The sequence below is a fragment of the Panicum virgatum genome, chromosome 5K, assembly GCF_016808335.1.
Source record: "Panicum virgatum strain AP13 chromosome 5K, P.virgatum_v5, whole genome shotgun sequence".
In the NCBI taxonomy this organism is placed as follows: Eukaryota; Viridiplantae; Streptophyta; class Magnoliopsida; order Poales; family Poaceae; genus Panicum; species Panicum virgatum.
Genome location: NC_053140.1, coordinates 39756512 through 39770486, shown reverse-complemented (window position 1 = coordinate 39770486; position 13975 = coordinate 39756512). Strand labels below are relative to the sequence as shown.

The 13975-nt window shown below is 51.0% G+C and overlaps 1 pseudogene across 1 annotated transcript; it reads right to left on the bottom strand.

Annotated features, from left to right (window-relative positions):
* Nucleotides 1–1445: 1445 nt before the first annotated feature.
* Nucleotides 1446–13218, bottom strand: LOC120707459 (annotated as a pseudogene). Its single transcript, XR_005689006.1, has 4 exons — nt 11832–13218; nt 10879–11423; nt 3758–5270; nt 1446–3145 (listed from the first exon to the last, which is right to left on the bottom strand). The product of XR_005689006.1 is annotated as a disease resistance protein RGA5-like (transcript).
* Between the last annotated feature and the right edge of the window lie 757 nt (nt 13219–13975).

Genomic DNA, 13975 nt, shown 5'->3' with positions numbered 1-13975 from the left:
AACATTTAACTACAAAATTAGATAACAAAGCCCATTTAACTGTTGAAATTGGCCAAATTTGACCCCTTAGGTGTTTTCAAATGTGGTTTTCTATTTTGTGAGAATTATACATATTCAAATTTAAACTAAAATGTTCATAAGTAATTCTTTTAAATAAAAAATATGAAATATGTATAATTTTTTTTCAAGAAATGTAACCTATTTGGGTATCTATTAGCATGATACTTGTTAGTTATTTAGATCTAATTATTTATATTTATAATATTTGGTTGCTTAAAGTTATGCCTATTATTTTTAAGAGAAAAATTTGATTTACACCCTCGAACTATCGTAAAAATTAGATTTGCAACCTTCAACTACAAAATTATTCTAAAAATGTAACCTTCAACTACAAAAATCTCCTAAAAGTCCGACTTAAAAATTCAAATTACATAAAAATAAAAAACAATGCATTTTAATTAGAAAAATAAGAAGTTAGTCCCAATTTTTTTTAAAAAAATTGTAACCTATCTATTATTGTTCTATTTGAATCTCAGTTATTCAAAAACAATAGACATAGCTACGAGCAACCAAATTTATAAATATAAAAAATTAAATTTGAATAACTGACGAGTATCGTTCTAATAGATATGTTATTTTTTAAGAAACTTTTGATGGATATTTATAATTTTTATTTAAGATGAATTACTTATGAATTGTTTAGTTTAATTTGAATATTTTTAATGCTAAAAATGGAAAACCATCTTCAAAACCATCTAATAGATCAAATTTGTTTGGTTTCAACAATTGGATGATCTCTGTTATCCGGTTTCATAGTTGAAGGTTGAAAATCCAACTTTTGTGATAGTTTGAGGGTGTAAACCAGACTTTTTTTTAATAACTAAGATTCAAATAGAACAATAATAGATTGGTTACACTTTTAGAAAAATTTTGATACTAGCTTTGTATTTTTTTGATTTAAAATGATTTGGTTTTGATTTTTTAGATCAGATAAGATTTTCTCTAAAATACAAAATCGCCTTGAAAACCAAGCCATATTTACCCGGTTTTGATTGTTAGATGGCCTCTATTAATTTTATAGTTAAAAATTGAAAATCAGACTTATACAATAGTTCAAAGGGTGTAAATCGGACATTTTCTTAATTTTAAATAATGTGTCAATTTCAGCGTGTACTTGTAATAATTGCAGTGATACCTTTCTCTGGAGAGGTTGAAGTTTGAAATTATTTCCATTATCAAAAGAATTGAGATATACATTATATCTTAGATATATAGAAAGAATTATGTATCTAAACAAGAAAAGCTAAAACAGTTTATAATTTGGAATGGATAGAGTAGGAATCAAGATCGATCTTCGCGAGTCGCGACACCATCTTCTGCATTAGAGTTCGACGCAGGGATCGATGTAAACTTGACAGAAGCTACAAAGACACGACAAGCAGTGATGGCCAGATAAGAATATCAAGTATGTATTTCACATTGGATAAAAGAATCTTATATTACTCGAAACAATAACATCAAAATACTTAATACGCAAACAAATAGTGCAGAACTTAAAACAAGGACAGTACGGCAACAACAATTGAGCGCATGGCCCATGTTCTGCGAGCTGCCCCTAATTTTTTTCACACAACATAAGCTAGGTTGATCGTATCAAAGCCAAACGCCCAAACATGAGAACAACCGGGCAAATTCGCAAGACGCTTTATTTTGCCACATCACGAACTGTAGGAACTGTTAACATTGCAAACAACCGATTGCATTAAGATAATTGAACCGTCATCTCTCTACGAGATCATGAACCCGTGCCAGAAGCACTGTTCTGAGGGGCGGATCCAGCTTTTTACTCCAGACGATATCTTTACCCCGACAGCTCAGCACCATGAATTCTGCCCTCTGCAATCGGATTGGTCAAAGACTGAACAGAGCTATCCAAACCCAGCGAAGGTCTTGCATCGTCGCTCGTCTTCTCGTGTGCATCTCCCTTCACTTCAGTGGCTTTCATCTCACTTGGAACTATTGAAAACTGCTGGATTACAGAGCTTGATGCATCACTGTCAATAACACAGCGGTCTTGGACTACATACATGTGAACTGAGCAGAGACCAGTCTTGCCCCGAGCAAACCTATCGCACTGCTGTGAGCCACGACCAAAGCTTGAGTCCACCTGGCCCCACGAGCATCGTTTAGCTGCTCCATGAGCCTTACAGAAATCGGTGCTCCCCTGCACACTCCTGCTGCAGCCCTCAAACATGCACCTCTTGCCACCTCCATGGCGGATGCAGTAATCTGTGTGCCCTCTATAGCGCTTTTGGTGCAGCCAGAGATAGCACACCTCTTCCGACCACCATGGTCAACACAAAACTGACTGCCACCATGCACACTCTTTGGGCACACGCCACCACCCTGAAATGCACAGCGCTTGCCTCCACCATGACTCTTGCAAAGTGGAGTGCTACCTTCAGCCCCTCTGGTGCATCCCAAGAATGTGCAGCGCTTTCCTCCACCATGCGCCTTGCAGAACATTGTGCTTCCCTGAGCACCCTTTGCGCAATCTGGAAACTGGCACCGCCTTCCACCACCATGGGCGATGCAGAAGCCAGAACGACCTTCTGCACTTTTGGTGCAGTTCTCCCTCTGACACCTTTTTCCACCACCATGTTTGGTGCAGAAGCCAGATTTTCCACGAGCAGCTCGGAAGCAACCTTCAAGAATGCAACGGCGACTACCACCATGAGCTATGCAGTAGTCTGTGCGCCCTTCAGCATTCTTTGTACATCCAAGAAATTCGCATCTCCTGCCTCCACCATGGGCCTTGCAATAGATCGTCCTCCCTACAGCACCCTTTTGGCAACCAGGTTTCTGGCAACGCTTACCATCACCATGGGCAATGCAACACCCTGATGACCCTATTGCTCTTTTCACACATCCTGGGAACTGACATACTGTAATGTTACTGTTGCGTTGTTGGGGATTTCTTGCCTCAGAAGTACAGGTAGTTAACGATGATAAAACAGTAGAAGGCTCAGAAACACTACTACTTGGTACCAATCGTTCTCCTATAATGGATGGTGAAGTAGAGGCATCTGGACCTTTTGCACTTTTGGTGCAGCTCACCTTCCGACTCCTTTTGACACCACTACGCCTGTGTCAGTTTGAAGATAGATGGTGAAGGTTTAGCACTCCATATTTGTATGAGAAAATTTCACAAAAGTGATGTCTCTATGTGCAAAATTACCAAGGATCAATAAAGCAAAGAAGGTACTCCTTGATAATTTTGCATACGTTCATGTAGGTTTGTTGGAATTTTGTGATCTTGGCAAATAATTAGGATTTTAACTTGCCAAACAAGTTCCACAAATTAGAGATAACATGCCAAATTAGTTTCGCGCCGTGATCAGCAGGATTTTGTGATTAGCCTCGGTCAATTAGGGCACTGGAGGGGTTGGAAGCCCGACTACCATGTTTGTAGGCAGTACATCTACATTAACTTCGAGTTCTTCATCATGAAGGATTGTCATATGTATCCTAATCTGGTGAAGATCAAGTACTACTTCACCTACATCTACTACTACAACGACTACATAGGTGTTCATGGCATTGCAGGGTTCTAGTTAGTCCTTAGGTATTTAATTTCCACATTAATTGATCAGCGATCACAATTAAACTAAGGTAAGATCTTGTTTAAGTTAATTAATTTCTAACAGAGGTGTAGTTTTATGAAATTTGCCTTTTGTGTTACAGGGGAAATTCATACCTGACATGACCTTCATCATTCTCATTGTCCCTTGAGTCCTCTTCTTGAGGTCCACAGTGTTCATCCAGCCCTTCCTCAAGCATCACATCTTCTTCTAGAGTCTTGGGTTCTTTCTGTTTGCTTACCATATACCAAACTCTGTCACCATGAAAGTTCCAATCTACCAATTGCACTCTGATTCTAGGATTTCTTGGATGATTGCTAACGGCAGCCACCAAGGCAGTCTCTGCATCAGGACTTGCATCCCCAACTTTTGCAGAGATCTCTTTAAGACTAGGCAAGTGCTCGATGCTGATAGGTCTACTGCTGTGTTGATACACCCTCTGGGCACTGAAGCCTAGCTTGAGCCTCTGGAGGTTAGGCATTGCATCCACCTCAAATTTCAGCCAAGGTACTGTAGTGCACATAAACTTGAAGTACTTGAGAACTGAGAATCCTGTCTTGTCGAAGATGATCCTCTTAAGAGGCGCTATCTGCACATACAGCGACAGTGCTGTGAGAGCATGCAATTCTCCAAGAATGGTAACACCAACCTTCAACAGTTCCCTTACTGAAATCTTTAAAATGCAGAGGTTGCCAAGCTTTCCCATCCACTTGGGGACTCTGGAAAAGGTGAAGATGTGTGGCAACCATTCAAATCTCTCAAGGAGGGGAGGTGCAAAGACATCCCAGGAAACAGTTACTTCTGAAGGACCGTGAACCACATCATTTTTATGAGCAGAGCCAAGACTGAGAACTAGAGTTTTCAGGTTTCCATGTCCTCCAAGTAAAGAGCCCAGAGCTTCCATGTTTCTCTGAAGATGGTCAGGAACCGGTATAGAACAGGTGAGATAGAGATACTGCAGGTTTGTCAGCTTGCCAAGGCTCCACACACAGGCAGGTATGGCACCAATCAAATCGATCAGATTTGTCTTGAAAGGAAGATGGAGGTGCAACAAGCATGGTAAATGGATAATATCCCATGGAACATGTGTGATTTCCGTACCGATATCCAGGGTTTCCAAATATTGTAACCCTCGCATATGCGTAGGTAGTTCTGTGATGACATCACTTGTAACCTTTAGATATCTCAACTGCAGTAGTTCAGAAATCCCAGTAAGATCTATTATGTCATCACCATCATCATGACCAGATAATCCAAGGTTTAGAACACGGAGAAGCTTAAACTCCCTAATAGAAGGCATGCACTTAGATAATCCAAAGTAAGTAAGTGAGCGAACTTGTGATGATCTTATGTTTGTCCTTGCATACTTTGCATGAGGAAAGTGGAGAGACAGTCGACGAACCTTTTCAGAAAGTGCCATATTCTTCCGATAACAATCAAGTACCATAATGAAATTCTCTTCTAAAGATTTCTGCACAATAAGATCACGTACCACATCATGAACTGAACAAGATACCACCTCATTGTCATATCTGATAACTGCAGGTTGTAGGAATTTTCTAGCAATAAGTTCGTTGAAATAGCTCTCTGCAGTCTCCAGCTCTGGCCCTTCGGTTGCATCAATAAAACCTAATGACGGGAATAATTGCTCTATTCCTCCAACCCTAGATGGGTGGGTATATATAGTTCCAATACATGGGCCTCTAGATGGGTCTTTATACATATGGGCTCAATATACTCCAACACCCCCCCGCAGTCTGAACTATCGGCGCAGCGGTGTTCAAGACTGGACAACAAGAAAGCTAACACCCCCCGCAGTCTGAACAACCGACGCAGCGGTGTTCAAGACTGGACAAGATGAGAGTACAAGTAGAGCACAAAAGGGCTAAAACCCCCCGCAGCCACAACTAGCCACCGGCTACGTTGAGGCTGGATCGAAACTCCGAGAAGGTCGACGAGGGCAGCCCCTTCGTGAAGATGTCAGCAAACTGGGAGGTAGTCGGGACATGGAGTACCCGAACATCGCCGATGGCGACTCTGTCGCGCACGAAGTGTAGGTCGATCTCCACATGCTTCGTCCGCTGATGCTGGACGGGGTTGGTGGAGAGATACACGGCGCTGACGTTGTCGCAGTAGACGAGAGTGCTCTTGGCGAGCGGGCTGTGGAGCTCCGCCAAGAGCTGTCGCAGCCAGGACGCCTCCGCCACGCCGTTAGCGACAGCCCGGTACTCCGCCTCGGCACTGGAGCGGGAGACAACCGGCTGCCGCTTGGACGACCAGGAGACCAGGTTGCCGCCCAGGAAGACGGCGTAGCCGGAGGTGGAGCGACGAGTGTCCGGGCAGCCAGCCCAGTCAGCGTCGGTGTAGACCACCAGCTCAGCAGAGGACGAGCGGTGAAGTACCAGGCCGAGGTCCCCAGTGCCACGGACGTACCGGAGGAGACGCTTCAGCGCAGCAAGGTGGGACTCCCGGGGATCATGCATGTGGAGACAGACCTGCTGAACAGCGTAGGTGAGGTCCGGCCTGGTGAAGGTGAGGTACTGCAAAGCGCCGGCCAGACTCCGGTAGGCTGTAGGGTCAGCCACCGGATCACCCAGATCAGCAGATAGCTTCGCCTGAGTGTCGACTGGAGTGGAGCAGGGCTTGCAATCTGTCATCCCAGCCCGCTCCAGAATATCGAGGGCGTACTGGCGCTGGTGCAGAAGGATACCAGACGGGCAAGGCTCAACAGTGACGCCCAAGAAGTGGTGGAGCTGACCAAGATCCTTCATAGCGAACTCCTGCTGCAGAGAGGAGATGACACTCTGAAGCAACTGCTGACTGGAAGCTGTGAGCACAATGTCATCGACATATAGCAGCAGATATACCGTCTCATCTCCACGGCGGTAGATGAAGAGAGACGTGTCAGACTTCGCCTCGGTGAACCCCAGTGTCAGCAAGAATGTGGCGAACCGAGAGTACCAAGCCCGTGGAGCCTGCTTCAGTCCATAGAGAGACTTGTTGAGCCGGCAGACCATATCCGGACGACTCGAGTCCACAAATCCCGCAGGCTGAGAGCAGTAAACAGTATCTGACAAGGTGCCGTGAAGAAATGCATTCTTCACGTCCAGCTGGTGCACAGGCCAAGTGCGCGAGAGCGCAAGTGAGAGGACCGTGCGCACCGTAGCGGGCTTCACAACCGGGCTGAAAGTCTCATCATAGTCCACACCAGGCCGCTGAGTGAACCCCCGGAGAACCCAGCGAGCCTTGTAGCGCTCCAGTGTTCCGTCAGCCCGACGCTTATGCGTCCAGATCCACTTGCCAGTCACCACATTGCAACCAGACGGACGCGGCACGAGGTCCCACGTCTGGTTGGCAAGAAGAGCCGCGTACTCCTCTTCCATCGCCCGACGCCAGTGAGGATCCGCCAAGGCGTCGCGGACAGAGGAGGGTACCGGAGAGACCCGCGGCTCTCCCTCGGTGGCGGAGAGAGTCGCGGCCTGGGACGCCATCCGCCGAGTCACCATGGGATGGATATGTCGAGGATCCCGATGGATGACCGGCGGGTGGTACACCTCCGGCTCTGCGCGAGGGGGAGCCGGAGGAGGCGGCGGCGGCGGCTCCGGTGTCGGCGTCGCAGGAGCCGGAGCCGGTGTCGGCGCGGAACGACGCCGGTACACCTGCACCGGCTCAGCGTACCGCTGCGGCGCCGGGTTCGGCGCCGGACGACGCCGGTACACCTGCACCGGCTGAGCGTACCGCTCAGGTGCAGGGGAAGGCACCGGGGCCGCGCGAGGCGCAGCAGAAGACACCGGGTCCGTGCGCGGCACAACCGGAGGTCCGGGGGCCGCGCGTGGCTCGACCGCGGGCCCCGGGGCCGCGCTCGGCGCAGCAGGGATCACCGGAAGCGGTGCCGGTGCGCCGTGAAAACCTGCAGGAAAAGGACAGACAGGTAACGGTGGCTGAACCACCGGGTCAGTCGGAAACAGAGTCGCGAGCTCGGGATCAGGAGAAGGTGTGGAGGAGGTGGAGTAGGGGAAATCCGACTCGTCGAAGACGACGTGTCGGGAGATCAGAACGCGGCGAGAGGTGAGGTCAAAGCATCGTACCCCTTGTGGTCAGGGGAGTACCCAAGGAAAACACAACGAGTCGAGCGGGGCGCCAGCTTGTGAGAAGCGGTGGCGGAGGTGTTAGGGTAACACGCACACCCGAAGACCCGAAGGTGGTCGTAGCGAGGAGGGGTACCGAAAAGAGCGTGGTGTGGAGTGGGAGCAGGAGAAGCAGTGGACGGAAGGCGGTTGAGCAGGTAGGTGGCGGTGTGGAGGCTCTCAGCCCAGAAGCGCGGGGGAGAGAAGCCTGGATCAGAAAGGTGCGCACGACGTCGTTCGTCGTGCGAATCATCCGTTCAGCCTTGCCGTTCTGAGGAGAGGTATACGGACAAGACATACGCAGCTGAACACCCCGAGACAGGAAGAAAGACCGGGAGGTGGAGTTATCGAACTCCCGCCCGTTGTCACACTGGACGGCCTTAACGGTGAGGCCGAACTGAGTGGACACCCAGGCAAAGAAGTGGAGGAGGGTGGGGAAGGTCTCAGACTTAGCGCGCAAAGGGAAAGTCCAAGAGTAATGAGAGAAATCATCAACAATGACCAGATAATATCTATAGCCAGACATGCTGAGTACAGGAGATGTCCACAGGTCACAGTGAATGAGATCAAAAGCATGCGCAGCATGCGAAGAAGAAACAGAAAACGGAAGTCTAACATGACGACCTAACTGGCACGCATGACAGAGGTGCTCAGCAGGAGCCCTAGTACATGGAACATCGGTACTACGGCGAAGCTGAGCCAAAACGTCGCGGCCTGGGTGACCAAGCCGGCGGTGCCAGGTGGTGGAAGAAGGCGTCACGGCAAAAGCAGAAGACGAAGAAGCCGAAGGCGAGGCAGCGGAAGCAGGAAGCCGAAGAGTGTAAAGCGGCCCCGGGCTGTCACATCGGAGAAGTGGACGCCGGGAAGCCGAATCCTTCACAGTAAGACCAGAAGAGTCAAATTCGATAGAACAGGAGTTGTCAGCAGTAAACTGGCGAATAGAAAGAAGGTTGTGAACCATTTGAGGAGCAACAAGAACATGAGGAAGACGAGGAGCAGAACCCACGGCGGTGACAGGAAGGCAAGACCCATCACCAACCATGATAGAAGAAGGACAAGAAGGGTGTGGGGGTCGGACAGAAGAGAGGATACCAGCATCGGGAGTGGTGTGGAACGAGGCGCCCGAGTCGGCAATCCACTCGGTGTTGGTCGGCGGCGTCAGTCCCATGGTGCTGAAGGACTGCGCCAGAGCGGCCTGGTTCCACCCCCCAGGCCAGGTCGGCTGCTGGCTGGGCTGAGCGGGCGGGGTCCAGGAAGGCGCGAAGAGTGGAGCAGCGCCAGTGAACATGGCCGCCGGCTGGAGCTGAGGACGAGGCCCCCCTCCCGGACCCTGGAACGGCCACATCGAGATGCGCCCTGACCATGGGTTGCTGAAGGATGGCCAGGGCGTACCTCCAGCAGCAGGGGTGGGAGCCGGAGCCGGAGCCGGTGTCGACGCGCCGCCCCGACGGCCCCCACCGGTACCGATGTTGCCAGAGGCAGGGCCACCAGTGCCACCACCACCACCACCCCGTCGCCGGCGACGTCCACGGCCCCCCCTCCTCCGGTCTGCCCAACGGGAGGAGGAACAGTGGAGGAGGTCGGTGGAGTAGCAACGAGCGCGGCGGGGGTGGGCGAGGACGATCCGGGCGCGAGCCCCCTGGTGATCTCCTCGAGGGCGAGGTCGTCCCGGACCTGCAGGAAGGTGGGGAAGGGCCTCTGGCGGGCGATCCAGCCCTTCAGGTAGTCGTAGGTGCTGCTCAGTCACCGTAGGACATTGAGCACCAAGACTCGATCGGACACCGGATCCCCGAGGTCGTGGAGAGCATCGGCCATGCTCTTCATCCGCCGGCAGTACTCACCGACGGAGAGGTCCCCCTGCACGAAGGTACGGAAGGTGTCGTCGAGCTGGAGGGCGCGATACTCGGCGTTGCCGAGGAACTGCCCCTCGAGCGCCACCCAGGCCTGCCGCGCGGTGCCGCCGTGGGTCCGGACGAGGTCCTGAAGATCCAGGGAGATGGTCCCGAAGATCCAGGACAGAGCGACGCTGTCGAGGCGCAGCCACGTCACGTCCCGCGCCTCGATCGGCAAGTCGACGAGGACGTGGTCGTCGAGGGCGTAGCGGCGAAGGGTGAGGAGGACCTGGTCCCGCCAGCGGCCTTAGGAGGAAGACGCGGGGTCGAGGAGGACGGAGACCAGGGCCCTGATGTTCTGGACGCCGGCGGCCTGGAGGTGGAGCTGGGCGACCATGGGGTCGGTCGGGTCGTACCGGGGTCCAGAACCAGCGGGAGGGGGCTGGTGGGGGGAAGAAGCGCCATGCTCGGGGTCGACGGGAAAGCCGGAGGAGACGCGGAGGTAGCGCTCCGCCTCCGCGACCCGGAGAGCGAGTGCGTCGGCCGTGGCGCGCTCGCGCTCCCAGGCGAGGGCTGCCATACGGACTCGCTCCTGGGCCGCCGAAGCCTCCGACTTGGCGGCGAGGAGGGCTGCGGCGAGAGCGGCGTCGGCCTGCTGCCCTCGGAGGGCGGCAGCGGAGAGCGGCGCATCCGCGGGCGCCATCCCGAGGCCGGACCACGCATGATCGGCGGCTGCTGCGGCGTGCTGTTTGCCAGCAACGATGGCGGCGCGGTGGGCGTCCTGCGCTGCAGCCCACGCGGCGGCCTGCTCGGCGTCGTGCGCGGCGGCCGTGGGCCCTGCGGGGCCCGCACCCGCGCCAGCAGAGGTCGCGGCGGGCGGAGGGCCCTGCTGGGCTGCAGGGGCGGCCGCAGGAGGCTGCTGGGCGGCAGGGGCGGCCGCAGGAGGCTGCTGGGCGGCGCTGGCGGCCACGGCAGCTCCCCAAGTGGCGGCGCCAGCACCCACGGCGGCGGCGGCGTCCACGGCTGCGGGATCTGCGGCGGCGGCGTCCACGACGGCGGGATCTGCGGCGGCGGCGGCAGCACCCGGCGGCTGGAGGGAGGAAACCAGGGCGGCGGCTCGCGTGTGCCCAGCCTCCGCGTCCGCGCCGCTCTGATACCATAATGACGGGAATAATTGCTCTATTCCTCCAACCCTAGATGGGTGGGTATATATAGTTCCAATACATGGGCCTCTAGATGGGCCTTTATACATATGGGCTCAATATACTCCAACAAAACCTTCAGCCACCCATTGCTTCACCAAATCATCCTTACATACGGTGCAGCCCTCTGGATACATATTAAGATAGAGCAAGCACGTCTGCAAATGGTGAGTGAGGTTATTGTAGCTGAAGTTTACTATTAGTTTCAATAATCCTTCTGAAGTAGAACTTGTCCTCAAATACAAGCTTAGTGAATCACGTATGTATGTCCATTGCTCTATTAACACCACAGGGTGGCTTGCTAAAAGTGAAGCAATCATGGTTGTTGCTAGTGGTGAACCACCACATGTTTTTACAATTTTGTTCGAAACTTCTTTCATTTTTGGAGAAAAATCACTTTCAGAGCAAAAAAGGCTATTGAAAAATAGTTTTCTTGATAGATCATCATCCAGAGGTCTCATTTCGAAGACATAACCTGACTCATAACAACAGCATGCTAATGCAACATCTTCAATCTGAGTAGTTGTTATTATTCTGCTACACGTTCTGCCACCCGGGAAAGCATGACTAGTTACATCCCATATCGATGCAGACCATAAATCATCAATAACAATCAAATACCTGCATGCCAATAATTTATGCATAAGCAATTCATTTTGTCAGTCACAAGCATTGCAATTTGCAAGAACATAGGGATATATTGCAAAAGGAGGAACACAGGGGGGGCATAAGTATGGCATGTCAGGCATCGAGAGGTGATGTCCATGTATTTATTGACCAGGAATGGTAATCACTTTAGTGACAGGCTTTGTTTTGGATGATTTTGACTTCTAGCAAGGAGTTGTGTAGAGTTGGAGCAAGGTGACCATGGTCGGGTCAATGATTATCTTGTCTTAGATGAGTTGGCTTGATTTAGCTATGCCGTGCCTTTGGTTACTAGATTGAAATCATGTTCCTATTAAAAAGAGGTAATATATATGTAGAGAACAAAACATATTTATGCAGAGGCATGGGGGAAGCGTACAGTACCTTTTATGCTGTAGATGTTCCCTAATTTTGCCAACAATGTCGGGACCCTCAATCTGGCCATGGGGTTGCTGCCTCTGGACTTGTGTGAAGATGTCATACAACATTGTCTTAATATCAGGTTTCCGGGTCAAGCGGATGAATGCTCGACAATCAAATTGTCCTTTGAGTTTGCTGTACAATGCTTCAACAAATGTCGTCTTACCAATTCCTTCAGATCCGACAACAGAGAACACCTTGAGTTGTTGATCCCTGTCGTTAGCCAGCGAGTCCATAAATTTCCTCATCCGGTTATCGATGATTATATCAGCACCCACTTCATATGAGGCTGGAAGCCGCCCAGCATGCGAAAATCTGCGCCTGTAGGTGCAGCAATCAAGCTCATACCTCTTGTGGCGTTCAATCGCTTCCTGGGCATAGATTCTGAAATCTGAGATCATGACAGTGATTCGTTTGCGTCGATTGAGCTTCCTATTCGTCTGTACAAGGCGATCGATCTTGATATGTCTGATTCGGTGGCACCCAGATCTACTCTTGACGTTGGCAACACGACCAGGAAACACAAAGTTGTCGATGTAATCCTGGATGTCATAGGACAGTTCACGCACCTCTTTCATCCAACACTTGGCTGTCAGCGGTGGATCCTCCACCTCTGAAAGGTCTTCAAGGTATGAGGCGATTTCTTCAAGGTCTTCTTTGAGGAGGTGAGTCCCATAAATGCTTCCCTTGTGAAGCTGAAGCCTGCATATGTTTTCTTCTTCGGAAGCCTCCAGAAGCAAGTCGAGCTTCCCGAGAAGGGACCCCATGGCCCCCAGCGAAGCACTGTGCCTCCATGGATATCTCTGCATCCGCAGAAAGTCTAAGGCCCTCAGATTGTAGATTTTGAGAAGTTAGAATATAAGGATTTTGGATGGATTATGAGAATCTGGATTTAGAATAAAAATCAGGTTGGTGCTGTTTGGAGATATTGATTCCAGTAGCTGATTTGGGATTTTGGATGACGCCTCGGCGGTCACTCAGGGGCGGGGGGCCGGCCGGCGACAGGCGCTTGGGCGGCCGACGCAGAGGAGAAGCGCAGGGACGGGGACGGGCGCCCAACCTGCCGCTGCTGGGGTCGGCCGGCGCATGAGCGGCTACGGGCGGAGAGGAGCAAGCGCCGGCGCAGAGGAGCGGCGCCCGGGCGGGGAGAGGCGCTCGGGTGGCCGGTGACGGGGTCGGCCGCCGCCTGGGCAGGGATGAGGGGCAGCGGTGACCTGTGCGGAGAGGAGCGGGAAGAGAGGCGGCGGCGAAGGCCTAGGGGCGGTTGCGCGGCCGGCTGAGGAGGGAAGCGGAAGGCGGGGACGGCGACTAGGAGGCGGAGGTGGTAGACGAGGGGAGAGACGCGGGGAGGGTGACGGGCAGCGCAAATTTCAGTATTTGACATTCGTACTTCTCAGTCTTTTAATTTTTAATTTACAAATTTTTTAAATATAATATTTTATGTACGAATTCTTTTGATTTAAGGGATTTCATCTATTATGCTCTATTTCTTTTTTTCTATTTTATTTTACAGCTCATGGGAATGGACGACTTTACCCCAATTGCAATCCGTCTCTTCTCCCCTCTTCCATTGACTCGTCGCCGGTACCTCTGCCTTCCTGGGCTCCTTTGCGCGCAGACGCAGCGGTCGCCCAGGCCCCTGCGCACGCACCGCCCGTGTCCAGAGAAAGTCACGCTCGACCCAGTGGTGGGCCCCACGCGCATGTGATTATCTCTTCCTCTCCCCACCAACTCTCTCTCCGTTCCCCTCCCCCTCCCTCGCAGAGTTAATTAAACCGACCGGTCCGGTCAAACCAGTGCGGTCTAGTAGCAGTTTACTGGACCGGTGGAAACTAGTCAAATTCAAAATCGCATGTTCAACCGGTTCCGAACGGCTTACCGGTCGGTTTGACTGGTAACCGGTCGGTTTGATTGGTAACCGGTCAAATTCAAAAAAAAAATTTGGTTTAAATTTAAATGGCTGCAAAGTATACTAAATAAATGTTTGTATAATATATTTTAGTCTAAATGAATCCTCCAACCATTTTTATACTACTTTTACATTGTATTTGTATATTTTTGTATGCATACTTTTTTTGTTTAACTTCAAATCCCCGCAAACTATACTA